This window comes from Phyllostomus hastatus, unplaced genomic scaffold (genome assembly GCF_019186645.2).
Source record: "Phyllostomus hastatus isolate PE091 unplaced genomic scaffold, TTU_PhHast_1.1 phas_contig_86, whole genome shotgun sequence".
NCBI classification, from domain to species: Eukaryota; Metazoa; Chordata; class Mammalia; order Chiroptera; family Phyllostomidae; genus Phyllostomus; species Phyllostomus hastatus.
Window position 1 is genome coordinate 79,983,091 of NW_025333977.1, and position 18,042 is coordinate 80,001,132.

Below are 18,042 nucleotides of genomic sequence, written 5' to 3' on the forward strand. Positions count from 1 at the left end.
GTGCATAACTTGGCAGAAGTTCACATTCCCACGAACCAAGGTCTGAGGACCACCCTGAGTCCAATGGGTTGCCTTCCTTAGAAGCACCCATTGGAAGACATTCACATCAACGTTGTTTTCATTGATTACAGCAATTTAGAAAAATACACTGGAAAAAATATAGAAACTTTCAAGAGAAATAACTGAAAGAAAATTTGCATAATAAAAATCCTTAGCCCTAAGCAGAGGCCGTTCCCCCAACCACTTGGCAAAGCTGCTTTTCTGACGCATCAGGTAACTGGCCGCGGGCGAACTGTCGGGAGGAGGTGTGGCCACCTGGAGTTTCCCAGTAGAAACCCAGCGGTCCGGTGAGGAAATCGTTACCCGGGATGAGTACCCTCCCGCCCTTCTTCCAGCTCTTTTTTTTTTTTTTTTTAAAGACTACCACAAAGTCTGTAGTGTGCTGCTGTAAACGCGGCTTTGTGCAGCCTGTTGATGGGACGCACAGCCAAACGCAGCAGCCAGCAGCAGTAGGTCCCAACAGCAAACTTCCCAGGAGTTTCATTGCTCCAAGTCCCTCCGGTGCCGCACGCTGGTTACGGAGAGGCTGGGGGCACAGGACCGAGGGGTGCAGAGCCCACCATTGCGGCCTGAGGGGGACCGCACTAAGTGGCTGGGCGCACACTGTACGCCTTGCGTCCTTAGGCGCTCGCATCCGGTAGCGCCCGCCGCACCAGGTGAGGAGGGGGCGGCGGCCGTCTGGGGAAAGGGGGCCGCGCCAGCTCTGCTCGTCCGGCCGCTCCGGTGGGGCGTTGCTTCCCCCGCCTCGGCGTTGGTCGCCGCCGGTTACGGGGCGCGGGGCTGGAGGTGGAGAGGAGGCAGAGGCCGCCCGGGCCGGGGAGGGGCGCGCTGACTGTGCACGGCGACTTCGGAGTGGCTGGGCGGCTGCGGCTGGGGCTGTGGCTGCGGCTGCGGCGGGCCGGATCCCAGGGCCGCGGGGAGGGAGGGACGAAGGGCGGGCGGGGACTGGGGCCAGGCGTGCGGGTGGCGGGGCCCTTGGAGAGAGGCGGCTCGGAGGGAAGATGAGGCGGTGAGTGGGCGCCGGAGCGGAGTTTCTTTGCTTCTCTTGTGGACCGTAGGGACAAAAGCCCAGGCTGAGGGTTAGCGGAGCCCGGGCTGCGCTACTTTGGAGGGGCCCGAACCCCGGGGGACCTCTGGTTGCGAGGATCCTAGGAAGGTACTGTCGGGCTAAAGAGACGCTCACAGAATGATTGTAGGGTAGAGGCGGAATTTGGGGGTACCCAGGGCAACTTTTGCCGAGAACTCTGGGATACCCGAGAGGGAAGGATAGGGATCTCCGGGATATAGCTGCTTTGTCGCTGTGGGCAGAGGAAGGAGAAGGTCCGCTGCTGTGTGGGGCGCGGGATTCAGAGAAGATCCACCCCCGCCCCCATCTCCCCCAAATACATGGCTAACTACGCTTCTGGTTCCACTTTGTTTCAAGAGTGGGGCTCACGAGTTCGAACCACGCAGAGCCTCCGATTCTGATTTGGCCTTGGATTCCCCCAAAAGTTTATGTGAGGGCTGTCTTCACACCCCTAAAGATAGCGCCTAGACGCGATGGGGAGTTTTTGAACCCGTTTCACCCGCGCCCGGCACGGCGGACGCGCTGCTGTAAAGGCTGGCTGGTACATTAAATAACTTAACTCTAGCAGTCATCATTTATTAAAGCGCCCACGACCTGACCAACTCCCGCCACTGCCAGGAAATTAAAAGGCTGACAAGCTGTCCCTTCCTGGGCTGGGGTTTCCCGTTTAAAAGAGTTTCGGAAGTCGAACTTACTTCCCGCGCCTCCCCCATCTACCTTTCGCCTTTAAAGAGAGAGCTGCGCCCGTAGCCTTTTAAGTCGGTAGACTTCCCTGGGGCTGGAATCCTCTCGGCTGGCCCTGCCCTCATCCCTAGAAGTCCCTGCAGCTCCGAATTAGCTCTCTAGAGTTCTGCAATGCTCCGCTAGTGTTAGCCAGACACAGCTGGGAGTGGAACAAGGAGATGAGGCAGGAAAATGCGGAGTCCTTTTAGTGTAAATATTTGTCAGCTAATTTCCCTTCCTTGTATGAATGGGTAAGGTAAAGATATTTATTTTCAACTATTGGACTTCTTACTTTGTTTACCTTAACTTAGGCGTTTGAGATATTTCTCTGAATTCAAACATCATCTGAATTCAGCTGGGGAGGTCTAAATTAAGGTCACAGTTTCAAAGGGTTAAAGTTTTGCCCAGAGAGCACTTGAATTCTTGGTTCCTGGTAGGATAGCAACAGAGTAGTTGAATTTGGGATAAATAAACCTTTGGAATTGCCCACTATTTTAACAGAACGGCTGCATTGCTGATACCATTCCCTCAATTGTGTAAATATTTGTTTGAATAAAGAGCTAAGGTTCTTTGAAAAGTAACAGTTGTGTCTGTTCATGATTCTCTTTTAATATCCTAGGCTTAGTTATTTTTTAAAAATTGGGTTTTTTTTTTGCCTTACATATTTAATCAGAAACTTAAACATGTAATTAAGAAACTCTGAAGTCTCCAAAACATTTACAACTGGAGTTTCCTTTAACAGCAAGGGGGAGTTGAGTTTTTGCTCTTGGTTAACTAGTGTAGCCTTCACGTCCTGAGACCCAGAGGTTTGCAAATCTTAGCCTTTCTCACAAATGGAAAAATGAGATGTTTGGTTAAGAGTAGCTGTCATTTCAATCAATGTGCAGGCTTCAATCTTTCAGGCAGCTGGCAGCTGCTGCTCTTTTGGGCTGAGGACAGACTATAGTGGGTGTCTCTCGGATCCCTGTTTGAAGTGGGGGAAGAAAAGATACTCCCGTAAAAAGGGCTAAGAGCTTGCTGACTCCTGTCTTAAAGAGCCCAGGCCAAAGCTGGAACTCTTTAGCAATCATTTTAGTTGCCAGTTAGAGAGAGAGAGAGAGAGAGAGAGAAGCCAAGTAATTAAACCAACCCCTGGTACTCGTTATTTTCTTCAAAGCCCTGTTTTGAGGTCTGTAAGGAAGGGTTGATTCTGGAGTGCACTAGAGAAGTTACTGTGAAAATTGCGATTCCTTTTAAATACTTTAAATAAAAGAGCAGTTGAAGCTACAAGTTTGTGTGTTAATTCTCAGTTCTTTGCAGAGAGGCTGTGCTCTGAATGACTTGGGAAGACTGTGGTTTTGTACATCTTCCAAGAGGAATGCACAAGCTTTATAAATCTGATGACTGTTAGGTCTTGGTGTTCTTTACTTATTAACTGTGTAAATGTCACCCACTTGAAACAAACAAACAGCAACAAAAAACTAAGCGATGTACTTTGTTTTGATAGAGCTCTGGTATATATTATAGCAGTTCTCAGCGGAGAGGGGGAATGATTTCGCTCCCTGCACCAGGGGATATTGGCCAGTGTCTGGAGATATTTTTGGTTCTCCCAACAAGGAGGTAGGGAACAGCCACACCTGACAACTGGGGCAGGCTCCCAGTGGGACAAGGCCTCAGAGGCTGTGTACTGTCCTAGAGTGTGCAGAACACACAAAGAATTATCTAGCCCTGGCTCTTCACTAGAGTATTACCTCACGGACGTTTGTTAACAAGATTAGGGATTTTAATCTAATTGGGATCCCCAAGAAACCAATTGTGTTCTTGCGCAACAAAGAGACCATGTCATAGAAGCATTTTTGTCTGCAGTAGATTCTTTTGCCCTTGGCATTAAGAGGCTTAATATACCATAGATTTGAAGGGACTTCTTGTGTTCACTGAGGTCTTTTAATTCACTTAAAATAAGCAGAATTTTGGAGTGTTAGCACACAAGGGAGCTCCGGAGATCACTGAGTTCCACTTTTTCATTTCATAGGTGTAATGACTGAGTTGCTCAGAGATTAATGACTCATGGGTCTCAAGTGAGTTAGTGGCAGACGTCATCTTAGGCAGAGCTCAGAATTAGAGAATTTAGAAAATGATATTCAGGCAAGTGTGATTTAAAAAAAAAAATGGACCTGACCCTTTATGTGAGTTTAGAGGTACTGTTCTCCATGAGGAAATAATCACTTTGGAAAGGGAAGAGTGGCATTAGCCATTATGACTGTGGATCTGTCAGCCCCAAGAAGGGGATAAATCCGTTGTGTGACCTGTGACACTCCACATCTGATGCCTGCACCATCCTTCCCATGGCAAAAGGGGCAACAGATGGTGCCACAGACGTAGCAGATGCTGCTTTTGAATCCAGGTACAAAGCAGGACATTGGAGATTGTCTGTCCCTCCCTGCCTTGTGGGCTAAGAGTAGAGTGTGTGAGGATAGGACGGTCTTAGGCAGAAGGGAGAATGAGCAAGGCCTCTTGAGTGCGGAGTTTTAAAAGAGACCTGATGTGGGTGCTAGAAATATCAGGGTGGGGGAGCACTTTGTAAAGTATGTGATTGTGTAGCCACTATGCTGTACACCTGAAACTAAAGAAAATAATATTGCAAGTAAATCACAATAAATAAAATAAACATTTTCCTTTGGGAAAAAGTAGTGTACATTAGAGCAATTGTAGGGGAAATTTATAAGCTGCTGAGTGGCTATCTAGGATAAATGTGATTTCATAGAACTTGGGTCAGGAATTTGAAGACAAATGAAGCTTAGCTATTTTTGGGGCGAGTAGGACAAAATAATTCTGGGGGTACAAGGAACCTCACAAATTCTCTTATCAGAGTGCTTTGCCCACGATCCACCCAGCTGGCTGCAGAGTGCAGAACCTGCAGGCCCGCTCTTCTGGCTGTGGTTCCACTGCACTTTGCCTTACCCCGAGGTAGCACCACTCCTTCTGTTGGCTGCACGGGGAAGAAAATGATGGTACTATGAAATTTTTTGTTAATTTTCTAGGATAGTTTAAAAAGCACAGTAACTGTGCGTGGCTCTGTTTATGGAAAGGAGTTACCTCAATGAGTTTCTGATTATCAGAAAAGTTGTGCTGTACACACGTGGCCTGAGGACTTAACGAACATGTGTGCTTCCCTGTTTACATTGCTGCAATGAGCCACGGGGCCTGTGGTTATGGTTTCCAGTTCAGTGTGAAGTGGTCCTGCTACAGTAGTTAGAATCCTCAGATCTGGGAGGTTCTGGCAATACAGGAGAATTTTTTGGTGTGCCTTTGTTGGAAGATGTCATAGCTCTGAACTGTGCTGAGGTAGGTTCTTATCATTTTGACAGCTAGCCAGTGGGTGCACCTCAAAGCCAAGCACACAGCAGTATATTTAGAAATGATTATCAAGTGATGACTCTTCAAAGAGGTCTTGTTACCTTTTTTTTTCCAAATGATAGAAGACATGAGTTGATTTTTAAAGGAAAAAACTGTTGGGTGAAAATATTTATTGGCATTTGATTAACGTGACTCTTATGAAAGTGACTGAATCAAAAAGAGCTGAGATTTTAAAATCCCTTAAAAATAAATATTTCGCAAGGTAGACAGAGTTTGTCCCCGTCACCCAGGAATTCCAATCTTCTAGGGTTAATTTGCACACAGTTGTTTTCATGATTTTTAGGGATGTTTCTTAGGTGTTCATAAATAGCTTTGTGCTGTATGTGCTTTCAAGGCAAGATTGTAGAGATAGCAGCTGGTGGTCAATAAGAGAAAGCCAGGTATAAAATTCTCTTTATTGAGGGGCAGTGGGAAAGCTAGGGGTTGGACAAACTTGCTATACAAAGAAACAGATAGATAAGCTAGAGAGTAACAGGCTAAGTTATATGGAGAAGTTTTTGAGAAGTTTTTATAAGAGATAGTTTTTTGGTTTGTGTGTGTAGGTTGATTTATCATACGAACTGCTTTTCTTTACTTTCTTTACAAATTAAGGGGAAGAAGAAGTTTCTTTGTGTCAATACGTAGTGTTAACTTAAGGCAGGGTCAGCCTTTTTTTCTAAAACTTGCTACTAAGTCTAGAGTTCTTTAGAAATTGAGGTTTATTATCTTAGAGTATTTTATTGGCACAATGAACACGACTTCTCTAGATGGCAGTGTGCTTATGGAATTATTAGCATCTGGAATAGCAAAAAAGCTGAAGGTTACAGGATTTTTCCTAGATGTGTTTCTTGACCACTGTATTGCTGAGACAAGGGCAGGTAAAAGCAAAGGAAAGCTAGCTCCTGCATTCGTTTGACCTGCTCACACTCAGCCTGAATACTGCTTCAGAGCAAGCAGATACTGAGAGGGGACTAGAAAATGATGTCTGGCTGCCACACTGCTTATGTCATGGCAGAAGTAGGTTTCAAAAACAGCTTAAGATTTATTAAGGAAATTGCAAGCCATGGGGATCCAGGCAAAATATCTCTCATACATCCTGCTCAGTCAAATACCCATGTTGTGTTGCATTATCATAACTCTGACCAGGCCTTTTCCCACTCTGATATGCTGAAACAATTTACCATGCCCTTGGAATGTCATGGGCAACCGCGTCAGTGAAATCTTTTCCCAGTTAGGTAGCTGCCACCTTATCACTAAAACATGTTTCTGTGCTGTGGTCATTTCCGTTTCCTGCATTGTATAACTGGCACTCCCTGTTGTTTAACCAGTATGGATGGGAGTCCAGAAAGTTGGAGCAGAAAGAACATCTAGTTCATTCTTACCTTTTTAAATATGTGGGAATTTCTGCTAAAACAAGGTGAAGACGGGTGAAGTGACTTGCTCCAGCTTTAACGTCTGTTGGTCATTTTGGCAGAACCAAGACCAGAATGGGTCTCCTCACTCGTGTTCGTGGCAGCCTGTCCAGTGTCCTTTGTACTAGAATGTCCATTACAACAAAAATAACATCCCGATGTAACCATTTCCTGTCTTAGGTCTTTGGGCCAGATATTAAAAAAAAGCATCGATTAAATTTAATTTAGTCAGTTGTTTATTGATCTCTGCTGGTTCAAGCCCTTTCCCTTTTTCTTCTAAGCAAAATAAATAGGTAAAAGGTAGGTAGCAGGAAAAGAAAAAATTAAGCATCTTATAACAAGCACCTCATATAACCAACTATTAAGTAATGGAGAGATAGTATCCTTATTGTTTTGTTTTGTTTACTTTACAGTATTTTTGAAATCCATTCAGTCAGATTTTGAGTTGAAGGGAAGAGCATGACCATGAAGATGTGGCCAGATGGTGTTTGTTTCATGGCTCCTGAGCCTACTCATGCCCTATTTCCGGTTCACAAAGACTGGGTGAGGGAATGGGGAATGCAGCTTGTTTGGTTTTGGGGAATGTTCCTTTAACATTCTCAAAAGATGACTCTTGAGAGTGTATTTTGATCAGTAGTGTGAAATGGGGACAGGATGGTGGAAAGAGAGTTTGCTCCCACGGACTCAGCTTCGAATTCAAGCCGGTAGTGGTAGCCTCGGGGTCAAGAGAGAGCATCTCTATCCCCATGTGATCCCGGTCTCAGTTCTTTTCTCTCTTGCAATTGACTTTGAGCTTGAAGGTTGCTTTTTCCCGGAGGACTCCTCTGCTTTGGAAGTGAATCCGAAGTGCGGGGCACACAGATGCCAAGACCTCCAGTGCATTATCTCCAGGACTCACCAGTCCGCTGGCTTCAGCCTGGCAGTGGTGATCCGGCAGTAGAGGGGTATCCTCCTGGTCTGCTCTCAGGATCATCTTCACCCAGGGATGAATTGTACCAGTAAACAGGAATGAGAAATGTCTGGAAACATTAGATTTATTTGGGGACATTTTAGAAATCTTTTTTTTTAAGATTTTATTTATTTATTTTTAGAAAGGGAAGGGAGGGAGAAAGAGAGAGAGAAACATCAATGTGCAGTTGCTGGGGGTCATGGCCTACAACCCAGGCATGTGCCCTGACTGGGAATCGAACCTGCGACACTTTGGTTCGCAGCCCGGGCTCAATCCACTGAGCTATGCCAGCCAGGGCTAGAAATCTTTAACTATAGTTTTTTTAGGATTCTATAAAAAACCCTGAAGATAGGGGTCTGTAACTTCCTCCCTACAGAACTCACCCACTTTGAGAAAAGCACTAACATAATTTAGGAATCTACAAAATATGTTGGTCTCTGTCTTAACACAAATGTGTAAGAAGTGTGCATATGTTTTAATGCTTTTTGAGGCTGACATTCTTCAAGACATGGCAGGTTTGGTGGTTCTTGTGAATACTCTTTTACATGTTAACTTTCCAAAGAGATAGTTTTTATTTGGGCACATGTAAGTGGTGAAATTTAGTTACCCACCTAACCCTTTCTTTTAAGTGTCCTAAATATAATGAATGGCCCAATACTTGTAACCTGGACAATGCATTTCCTTTCAAATTCCTCCCAGGTACTTAAAAAATATATCAGTTTTTTGGAGCTTAATGCAAGAGGGTCAGTGTTACATACTGAAAAAAAATCAACAAGGAGCCACTGAAAAGACCCCATCCTTTGTCAAGTGAGCTGCTATAATTTTTAAGCCAGTTTCCATGTCTTTTTAGTCATTTTGATTTTCAGAATGCGTACATTGCTTACTTTTAAATATTTTATTATGGAATACTTTCAACATCCACAGAAGTTAAAAGAATGTCGTAGTAAAATCACATTTACCCATCATTCAGCTTCAACAATTACCTTGTTTGTCTTCCTTCCAAAACATGGATTGTTATCAAGAAAATTCCAGACACCATAGTGTTTCATTTGTAAGTAATTTACAGTGTAATTCTAAGAGATTAAGATTTTTTAAATAAAACTATATAATTATCACACCTAAAAACAGTAATTAACAATATCATCTATTTTCTAGTCAGTGCTTAGAATCTCTGATCGTCTCATACATTTTTTGAAATAGGTGGATTGTCCAAAACAGGATCCAGACAAGGCCTATATATTGCATTTAATTGGTACATCTTCAGAGTCTCTTTTAATCTAGAACAGCCCCTTTTATCTCTTGTTTTTGATATTTTTCTTGTCATTGGCCGGCTGAAGACTCTTTTTCTGTAGACTTGTCCAGAGTATAGACTTACGCATCTTTGTGATGTTGTTTGATCCATTCTTCCATCCCTTGTATTTTATGTTATAGGAGCCAACATACTTTTAATTGAGAATTTTCCTACCATATCATTGTGTTGAGTTTAATTTATAATGTATATGTAAATACTTACTGAATTAATACCGTCTCTCCTTTAAGTATTACTAGCTACTTTAATGATCGTTTAAACATAAAAGGTGACTCCAATCAATAAAAGTCTTATCTTAACTATTTAGGTAAAAGTCAGGAATTTTGCAAGTGGGAAGGGAATTTGAATGACCCAGATGTTTTTTGAGGTTGCTTCTGCTTTCCGCGCCCCCTCCCCTGCCTTCCTCACTGGCCGAAGAGTGTTAGTACCCGAAGCATGCATCCACATTTTTTGAATGGTCTATCAGGACTGTCCAGCCTTTTGGCATCTCTGGGACACACTGGAAGAAGAGTTGCCTTCAGCACGATTAGATACATTGCGACACATAATCACACACACAGAAAAATCTCATAATGTTTTAGGTAAATTTACGATTTTGTGTTGGGCTGCATTCATAGCCATCCTGGGCTGCATGTGGCCTGCGGGCCACAGGTTGGAGACCCTGCAAAGAATACTTTAAAGTTCATACAAACGTGATGTATTCAAGGGACTAACAAAACTTTCAAAACCCCTGTAATTGATGTTTTACCCTCTTCACTAAGGGTTCTCTAAGGTTCTTAAGAATTCCTAATATGAAACCATCTAGACTTATTTAAAAGTAGCCTCTGATAACTGGACGTAAAGATCCTTATTTGATGGGCTGTACACCAGAAACTAATATAAAATAGTGTTGAATGTCAACTGTAATTGAAAAATAAAAAAATTGTAAAAGGTCACAAAATATGAAAATGTACAAAGTTCAAGGAATCTTAATTCATTTTTGAAAATAAGTTATAAAACTGAAAAAAAAGATCCTCACTTGAAATATTGTTGATCGTGATTACTTTTAAGAACCTTTGAATGCCATCTGGAGTGATTTTTTTTTTCTTTTTGACAAAGCTTAGACTTCAGTACAGCTAGAGATGAAAGAAGAGCATGGTAGTGTGTGGTTGGACTCCTTTATTGTGATAGGAAAAAACTGAAACTTTTTTTTTACTTTTTGTCCTCACTTCTTCCCTCTGCATTAATGTTCTCCTTATTCCCCGTCACTTACCACTTCCTTCTGTGCTCCTGTCCTCTCAGTAACATCATCTGATACTGTACTTTTCTTAATGGTTTGCCTTACCTCTTCTTTTACATATTTTCGGAATGTAATAAAGCAGAGGTTCAAAAGCAAAAACCAAAGAAAACAAAGAAACTTGTGTACTCCAGTGTCCTGAGACTCATATAATGGTTATTGTGGTCCCCATGTGCCTACTCCATCCCTACCCTGCTGTGCATCATCACCTGGACACTCCTGGTGAGCTCTGAGGATGCCTCACATTGCCTAGGTCCTAAAGAGCCATCTCTGGCAGTCACAAAAAGCCTTTGTTTATTTTAGACTGCTGTGGGCATGTGGGCAGTGTGTGTCTGTCTCTGTGGCTGTGAGTGCACGTGTGTGTGTCTACACACAGTAAGATTTACAGCCTCCTGTTGTAATAGGCTCAACCTACAAGAATAAAACAACTATTATCCTGCTATTAAAATACATTTATTTCTATAGAATTGCTTTTTGAGACATGAAAATGTCCTCCTTGGAGATAATCAACTTACCTATGAGTCTCTAGTGGATAATAAGTATTTTGTTCAAATGGGCAGATCTTTAAATGAGAAAGAAATTGGTACAAAGGAAAAGGAGTGGAATCCATTTGCTGCTATGTTGACTTGCAAAAAAATAATAAGAGTACTATGCCCACTAACAGCTTTTTTTCCCTGCCCTGGGATATAAAATCTTGAGTGTGGAGGAAGCGTTACAGGAACAGAGTTTAGGAATCGTGGACCAATGAGTGGGAGATGATGAAGTTCTGCAGAGATGGACATGGGGACAATGGGAAGGTGTGGGTGTAGGGATGCTTGCAGAAACTGTGGGGAAGTGATATGTAAAAGAGAGGATCTGGAAACATTTGTGGGGAGATAGTGTTTGCCAATGGGCGTGGGTCTTTGTGGAGAGGTGAGGCTTGTTTGCAGAGATGGGGGAGGCTGAGAAGGATTTAGTGGTGAAAGGAAGTATTTGTGAAGAAGGAAAGTGAGTTTGCAAAGGGAGAGTTGGAAGGACTGGGGTTTGACTAACAGTGGTGCTTGGATAATGCAGGATAGGGAAAATAGGCTGCATTTGGGTTTCTGAAATGAGAATATTGCTAGAGAAGGAAGTGGTTCTTCCTGGAGCTCCTGATTAGCCCCCTTCTTCATCATGTTTTCATGTGGGGATTAGTGAGAAAAGAGGGAGGGTTTTTTTGTGTTCATCACTCTCCATGCTTAAGCTTGAAGTGTGGGGCTGAAATAGAATTCCTGGTTTTTACCTTTTAGTCCTCTAAAAGCTTCCCTTCAGGCTCCATCTGTTGTCATTGGTCTCCACAGAAATACCTGCCAGCGTTTATGTAAAGAATGGCACTGCTTCTGAGGGGCTGTTCTAAGCTGGTGTCTGAATTCAATTACATGTCATCAGTACATGCTTTATTTATAACATTGTTGTAGCATAAACATCAGTGCTGAAAGAGACCAGCCTGTGGACCACCAGTGTTCTGGGAGAGCTTTGAACAGCAGGCAGCAGTCACTGTCTGCAACAAATACTCCCCCAGAGCCAGCCCCTTGGCTCTCAGGGCCCTTTTGTAGGACCAGGTGGAGGAGCAAACTTTGTTATAAAGTAAAAATCTTAACCTAATGCTTCCTGATTTTTTGTTTGAGATTACTTTTTCCTGAATTTGCTTCTCATCTATGTCCCTGCTTTCCCCCAGAAATACAAAATGATTTCCATTTTTCTATCACTTATTTTTGCAGCCTTCCTTTCATTAATTCCTGCTGTAGTAGGTGATCTAAGAAGTGTCTGTGCACTGTGATGTAAAATGACAACTAACTTGTATAATTCAGGACTCTCCAAACTGTCTTGGTGTAAATTACCTGGAAAACTGCATTTATATAGGCCAGACTAAGCCTCTCTCCTCCAGCACAACACAGCATAGCAAAAACTTCTTTAATTTTTTTAAAACTTTGCTCCTGGGCATGTTCTCATAGCCTTGAAACCACATCACTACAGCTCTAGCACTCACAGTGCGGTAAATTCACTGTTGGTGACACAGTTCAGAGGGGATCGGCTTCACTGAGATGTTATTTGATACAAATGGAGCTGGAGAACTATATATTTAAAAAAGAATGCCAGAATTGAGCCAAAGAGAAAAGAATCTACCAAGACACTTTTGAACATGATCCTTGAGATTAAGTTATCAAGTGATTCTCTTCTTCTCTAGGAAAAAAGTACTGGGACTGTCTGTGGTATCTTTCTGAGGTCTCTTCTTGATTCCTGCCATGTTCTAGTTGACCAGGCGGTAATGTGCGTTTCAGGTGACGGAATAACGAGAGGTCTGAGGGGATTGAATTTATGGCTTGGAAAGTAAGTCCAAACGTTTCAACACTTCAGCTTCTTTCCTGTTTAGACTCCCCAGTGTTGTCTTTTCTCTCACGTGGGCGCCAGATGCCTTCCCCAGGCCCTTTCTGTGGATCTGCACATGCAGCCATTGCAGCCCACGGGACGGTTACACTTCCACAGTAACATGATGCAGTGATTTTATAATTTCCTGGAGACTTTTTTGTTTACATAAAATAGACATGGAACCCAAAATAAACACAAGAGTGTAGAAACCTTGGAGTCCTCCTCGCTTCTTCTCTTACACATGTGAACACAGACCTCCCCTGCACAGTGGGGTGGGGGGGGGGGTGGCTCTCCTTTGGCACTTGGGCAACACCTGCAGTGTTCTTCTCACCCTCCACCTAGCTCCTCCTTTCTTTTCCTAACCTCAGCTGCAGTCTCTGATGCCATCTTTCTGCAGAGCTCTCTCCTTGCTGGGGAGTTAAACCCCAACTCTTCCATCATATTCTCCACCCTCCTGCCTCCTCTCTCCTTGCCCACACCTTCATCCTCATTCAAGGCACATTACTGGTTACTGTTGCACACATAAGAATGTCCAAACCTGTAGAGAATTTTTATAAAAATTTACTTGAGCCAAACAGGATTTGCCTAGAAGCAAGACCTCAGCACACTGAAAAAAAAAAAGCAACAACAATGCTTCCTAGAATGGCAGTTTGCATTTCAAAAGTGTGTTAACCTAAATGCACAGGAACATTGGACAGGGCTTGCTTAAGGCAAAGATAAACCTTTTACTAAAGAGATTACATGCTTGGAGCGTGAGCATGACCATCCACCATGACCTGCCCAGTTAGGAATTTATGATCAGATCACCCTGTCGGGTTAGTTTTCATAAAATCCCCTTTTCAGTACACACTGTTCTGTATTCTCCTATCCTTCCCCCATTTCTAGACTCCACTCAGGTGATCTCACAGGCAACAAAAAGAATACTCCAGAAGTGGGGAAAGAGAGAGGTGTCAACAGCCATTCTTGTCACTCCTTGGGTCGGAAATGCCACCTGTGTGGCAGATTGTCCACCTGCAGAGTTGCGCTCATTTGTGGCAGGCTGAGATGAGTATACGTATGCACTCAGCTGTGGCAGGTCAACTAAGCTTTAGGAAAAGGAATGAATGCCACATTCATTCCTTACTCGGTAAGTCTTTAAATGTACAAATTTTTATATATCTTTAACAGACCCAGTAAGGTTGAACTGAAAACCTGGGGTGTCAAACATGAATATATCCCTTTAAATATTTTCTGTAATGTCCTTCCATCCCAATCATCTGTGACTTTCTCCTACAAACATGTGTGGTGGAGCAGCGTTGTGTGGCTGCGTCTCAGATGTGGCTTATTGTTTGCAAATGTCCCGCTAGTCTCTCCCTGGAGGCTGCCGAGCAGATATCTTCTTCCAGCCAATATTATTTTGAATATTTTGGTATTGTATTTTGACTGGCCAACAAATCTTTAGTAATTAAATAATTTCTGTTTTTTTTATAAGACTGTGTGTGAGGTGGAGGGTGAACCAAGTGTTGCCACCCTGCAGGGCAGTGAGGTCCCCTACAGTTTATTGGCCCAAATAGAAAGGGAATAGTTTGGTAATATTTCACTTGTGTTGATTAAGTAGCATTAGCAACTGCAAACAGGGTGAAATATATGAATACATTTTACCTAAAATGACATCAATATCTTCTATTTCTAAGTCAAATATTAAACTTTCAAGTATCCATTTGGACATGAGGTGTTAACCCTTCAACTCTGTACTGCGAGGGTAAATATTTAACACTCAAAGTTTGGGCTTCTGCTTAGCTTTGACTTCTATTTAGTAACATCTGCTCTGCCTTGCTTTCTGGATTGCTGTGTCTGCACATTGTGGGAATAACTTTCCTATCTCAGTTCTGTTTCTCATTTTTTATACATTACCTTAAAACCAAAGTCTTCCCTACTGGCCTTAGTTCCCTTTTTGTTTATTCTAACACCTTACTTACGGATTTCCTTTTGTATCCTTGTTTAAAATATCCTAAATGGTTGGAGGATGCTGTCCAATGTAAGTCACTCTGAGGGCAGGCACCTGCCTTGAAGCCCGGACAGCATGTCTTACGCAGTGGCGGAGGTGGGAAAGGGTTAACTACGGGAGGGAAATGCATGATTATTAAATACAGTTTATCCCAAGAAAGTTACATTTTTGATTTTTAAGGAGCATGATATGGAAAATAACTGGCTTTTTTTCTACACAGGTTTTATTTCGTCAGAGACAGGATATTCACTGGATGTACCAGTAATTTGGCCTGAAATGGGCTTGGGATTTAGTTTGTAGCATTAAAATCACAACATTTCAGGTGTGGACCTGGCTTTATGCTACTATTGGATAATAGCCATCAAATTCCCTTTCTTTCAGTAGGACTTAAGTTCATTGTCATTCTTTCCCCCAGACTACCAGTCTCGCAGGGTTAGCCTCCCTTCATGCCCCTTCACCAGTCTGTCAATTCAGTCCTCCACTGAGGTTAGGTGTGGGCGACACTGTTAGAGCATTTGTTCATATGTGTGTCTCCCTCTTTGGTCTGTAAGCGACCCAAAGGCAGGACAGGGCATCTTTGACCACATCCTTTCCAGTGCCTAGCTCAAGGCCTGGTGTATGCAGGCACTTCATGAGGATTAACACCTTCCTAGGAAAGACTCCCAAATCTCTGGGGCTTACAGCAGTCTAGGGTTGGCAAGGGCCCTGTTCCACGGTGTCCTCGTTGGAGAGTGTGGCCTCAGGAAGCCTCCGCAGACTTGGGTGTGTGCAGGAGGGTGGAAATGGCGACCCATGCTCCAGTTCTTGACAGATCAGCCTGGAATTGACATGTCACTTTCACATTTGATTGCTCAAAGCAAGGAACATAACCACATCGAATGTCATGGGGATGAGGAAGAGCAACTCTGCTGTGCTTCTGGAAGGAGGAGAGCGGGAATATTAGTGGGCAACATTCATGCCTGCATACCAGTGTCTGATATGTGGTAGGCACTTAATACCTACTTGATGAAGTACCTAGAACTACCTGTTGAGATTAAATTTTTTTCTATATAATAAGCAGAATGACATGAAATCATAAAATATCCTAGTAAGTACATTTTTTAAAAATGAGGATACCAATATTATTGTCTAAGGTATGTTCAGCAAACATCTGGAGACTTAAAAATAAATACTCTGTTTATACTGTTCATATTAGGGAGTGTGTTGTATTTGATTTTGTGGTTTTTTTAGATGTATAAAATATAAGTTGGGTAAATTATCATAATTAACAGTTTTGCCTGAGCCATTTAGAAGAGTTCAGAAGATTTGTGAAAGTCTTCAAATATTTTCATATTAAGTTAGTCTAATCAAAAGTTCTTTCAAATAAACTTTTTTTGGAAGAGCTAATACCTGGCTCAAAAATTGGTCAGGAGTTTAGGTAAAATAAGTCTGATTAACCTGAAAATGAAGTATTGCTATAGGTTGTATTTTACTATTTTACACTAAGCAGGTTTTTTTTTTCTAATTGTGAAAGTAACCCAAATGCATTGTTTAAACTGTGGAAAATAGTAAAAAACTACTATGAGAAAGGTGAATTAAAAATCACCACCTAGATAAAACCACTGCTAACTTTTCTGCATGCTTCCAGTCCATGGTTATTCTTGTTGTAGGGGAAGAGGCATATGGACAAGGCAGTAGAAGATACTGGCCTGTACAGGGAGGTAGCAGTGGAAATGGTGAGAAATGATCAGATGAGAATATGTTTTAAGGACAGTGTTGGTAGGATTTGTTGATAAATAAAATGAGGGAGGACATGATAGAAAAGTGATAGAGGATAGAAGAGTTACTGAAGGAGGGAGTTCCTTAACCCCCTCATAATAAATAAGGCCATAATATCCTCACTATGCACCACCTATTTTCTTGTTTCCTCAGTTCAAAGGTATGTAACTTGAGGGAATTGACTGAAGTTTGCTGGGACTGCAAACCCACCAGAGATGAAGATAGTTGGGAATAGAAGGGACCAAGCCTAGAGGTCATTTTGGTTTCAGTCCTCCAAGAGGGTGTGGTGAGACAAGTCTCAGACCAGGCTGCTGCTGCTCTCCAGGTCTGAATGGTAGTAGTGGGTAGTTGCTGAGAGGGGTGTTTGTCTCAGGGGGCAGAGATGGTGCTGTTCCTGAGGAATGAAAGACCTGGCAAGAACCAAATGCAGGCCCGGATTCCAGCTGGGAGGCAATTCTAAAGGAGAATTCCTTTTTTTTTTAGGACATTTCAAAAGATAATTATGCTTTTATTCATCAGGGCAGGGCTTTCGGTTGGAAGATAAGAAACCCATGGTGGAGCTTGTTGGGGGAAGCTGCAGCTTTATAGGGTGATGTATAATACTAAGTCCGTTGCCAGGATTTAAGCAGCCAGGCTGTTTCTGAGTCCCACTCTGTGGACAAAAAGCAGTTCCTTATTAGGCTGTCCTGAATTTGCCTGCGAAGTCTGTGAGGCTGAGCAGGCAAGATGAAGTTCCTTGATCTGGGGCTGAGAGGGAGTGGGGAAGGCTGTGATTGAAATTAAAATTTGTCTTCTTTGAGTGTCTCACCTATGAGACAGTGGGAGTCAGACGAGGGTGGAGATAAGAGAGAAATGTGAAACATAACTCTCTTCCTTCATCTTGTGCCTAGTTACAGAAACAAGCACATTCTGAAATTGATTACTAGCCATAAGCGACACTGTTTAGGTAGACACCAGAGATGTGATAACTAGTGTCTGAGGGGCTTGAGGAGTCAGAGGACCACCTTAGCCATGCCTGAGTTCCATGGAAATGTCTGTGCTTTCACTTTGATGATGATCTAAAGAAAATCTTTTCCTCAGTGAGATGTATAAGCCTTCTCATTTGCAGTGATACTTTGTAATTCAAATATAGTTTCATAGACTATGCTAAAACTTTATTTCTTCAGTTAATGTTGTTCAAGCTAGAGCCTAAAAATATTTGTATGGATGCATACATTTTCAGAGAAATTGTAATCATGGAAGATAGAATTCTAATCTGAATCTTGAGGAGTGGGTGGATTCAAACAGGTGCAAAAGATGGAGAAGGTACTTCTGGAAGAGGAGGGAGTTTGAGATCAAGGATGAGTATGGTGCACTTGGGGTACCCGGGAACTCAAAGGATATGTCAGTTTCAGGTTTTAAAAACCCACCCATCCTATCTCCAATAGGGCAGTAATTTAGGGAACACTCTTTCCTTTATTTCCTCTATTACTCACCTTTTTCTGGTGGTTGCAGGAGCTGTAAGAAAGTCTATTTTGTTGAGAAGGTTTGTTGCAACCTTTCTTAAAGAGCCATCTTCTAACCTTGATGTTTTTGGTCAGCACCTCACATAGCATGTTCTTTCTCTGCCAGAGTGTGAATTTTGTTTCCTCAGGACTTTACTTTTGCACAGTTGATGATTCTAGCAGAGACATCTAAAGGAAGGCCCATTACATCATCTGTCCCTTTGGGCATTTGCTAGGTGCTCAGGAAGCAGGTGG

General features: G+C 42.7%; 1 protein-coding gene across 24 annotated transcripts in view; it reads left to right on the top strand.

Annotated features, from left to right (window-relative positions):
- Window positions 1-18,042, top strand: part of PHLDB2 (pleckstrin homology like domain family B member 2) — a 235,180-nt gene that overhangs the window by 124,253 nt on the left and 92,885 nt on the right. The window contains exon 1 of one of the 24 annotated variants that reach the window (XM_045851277.1): window positions 434-716. The exons of 22 other annotated variants lie outside the window; for them this stretch is intronic. The gene's annotated coding sequence lies outside the window, so the exon portion shown is untranslated. Of the gene's footprint in view, window positions 1-433; window positions 717-1,005; window positions 1,070-18,042 lie in introns of those variants that run through there. One more of the 24 variants, XM_045851278.1, reaches the window with a different exon arrangement.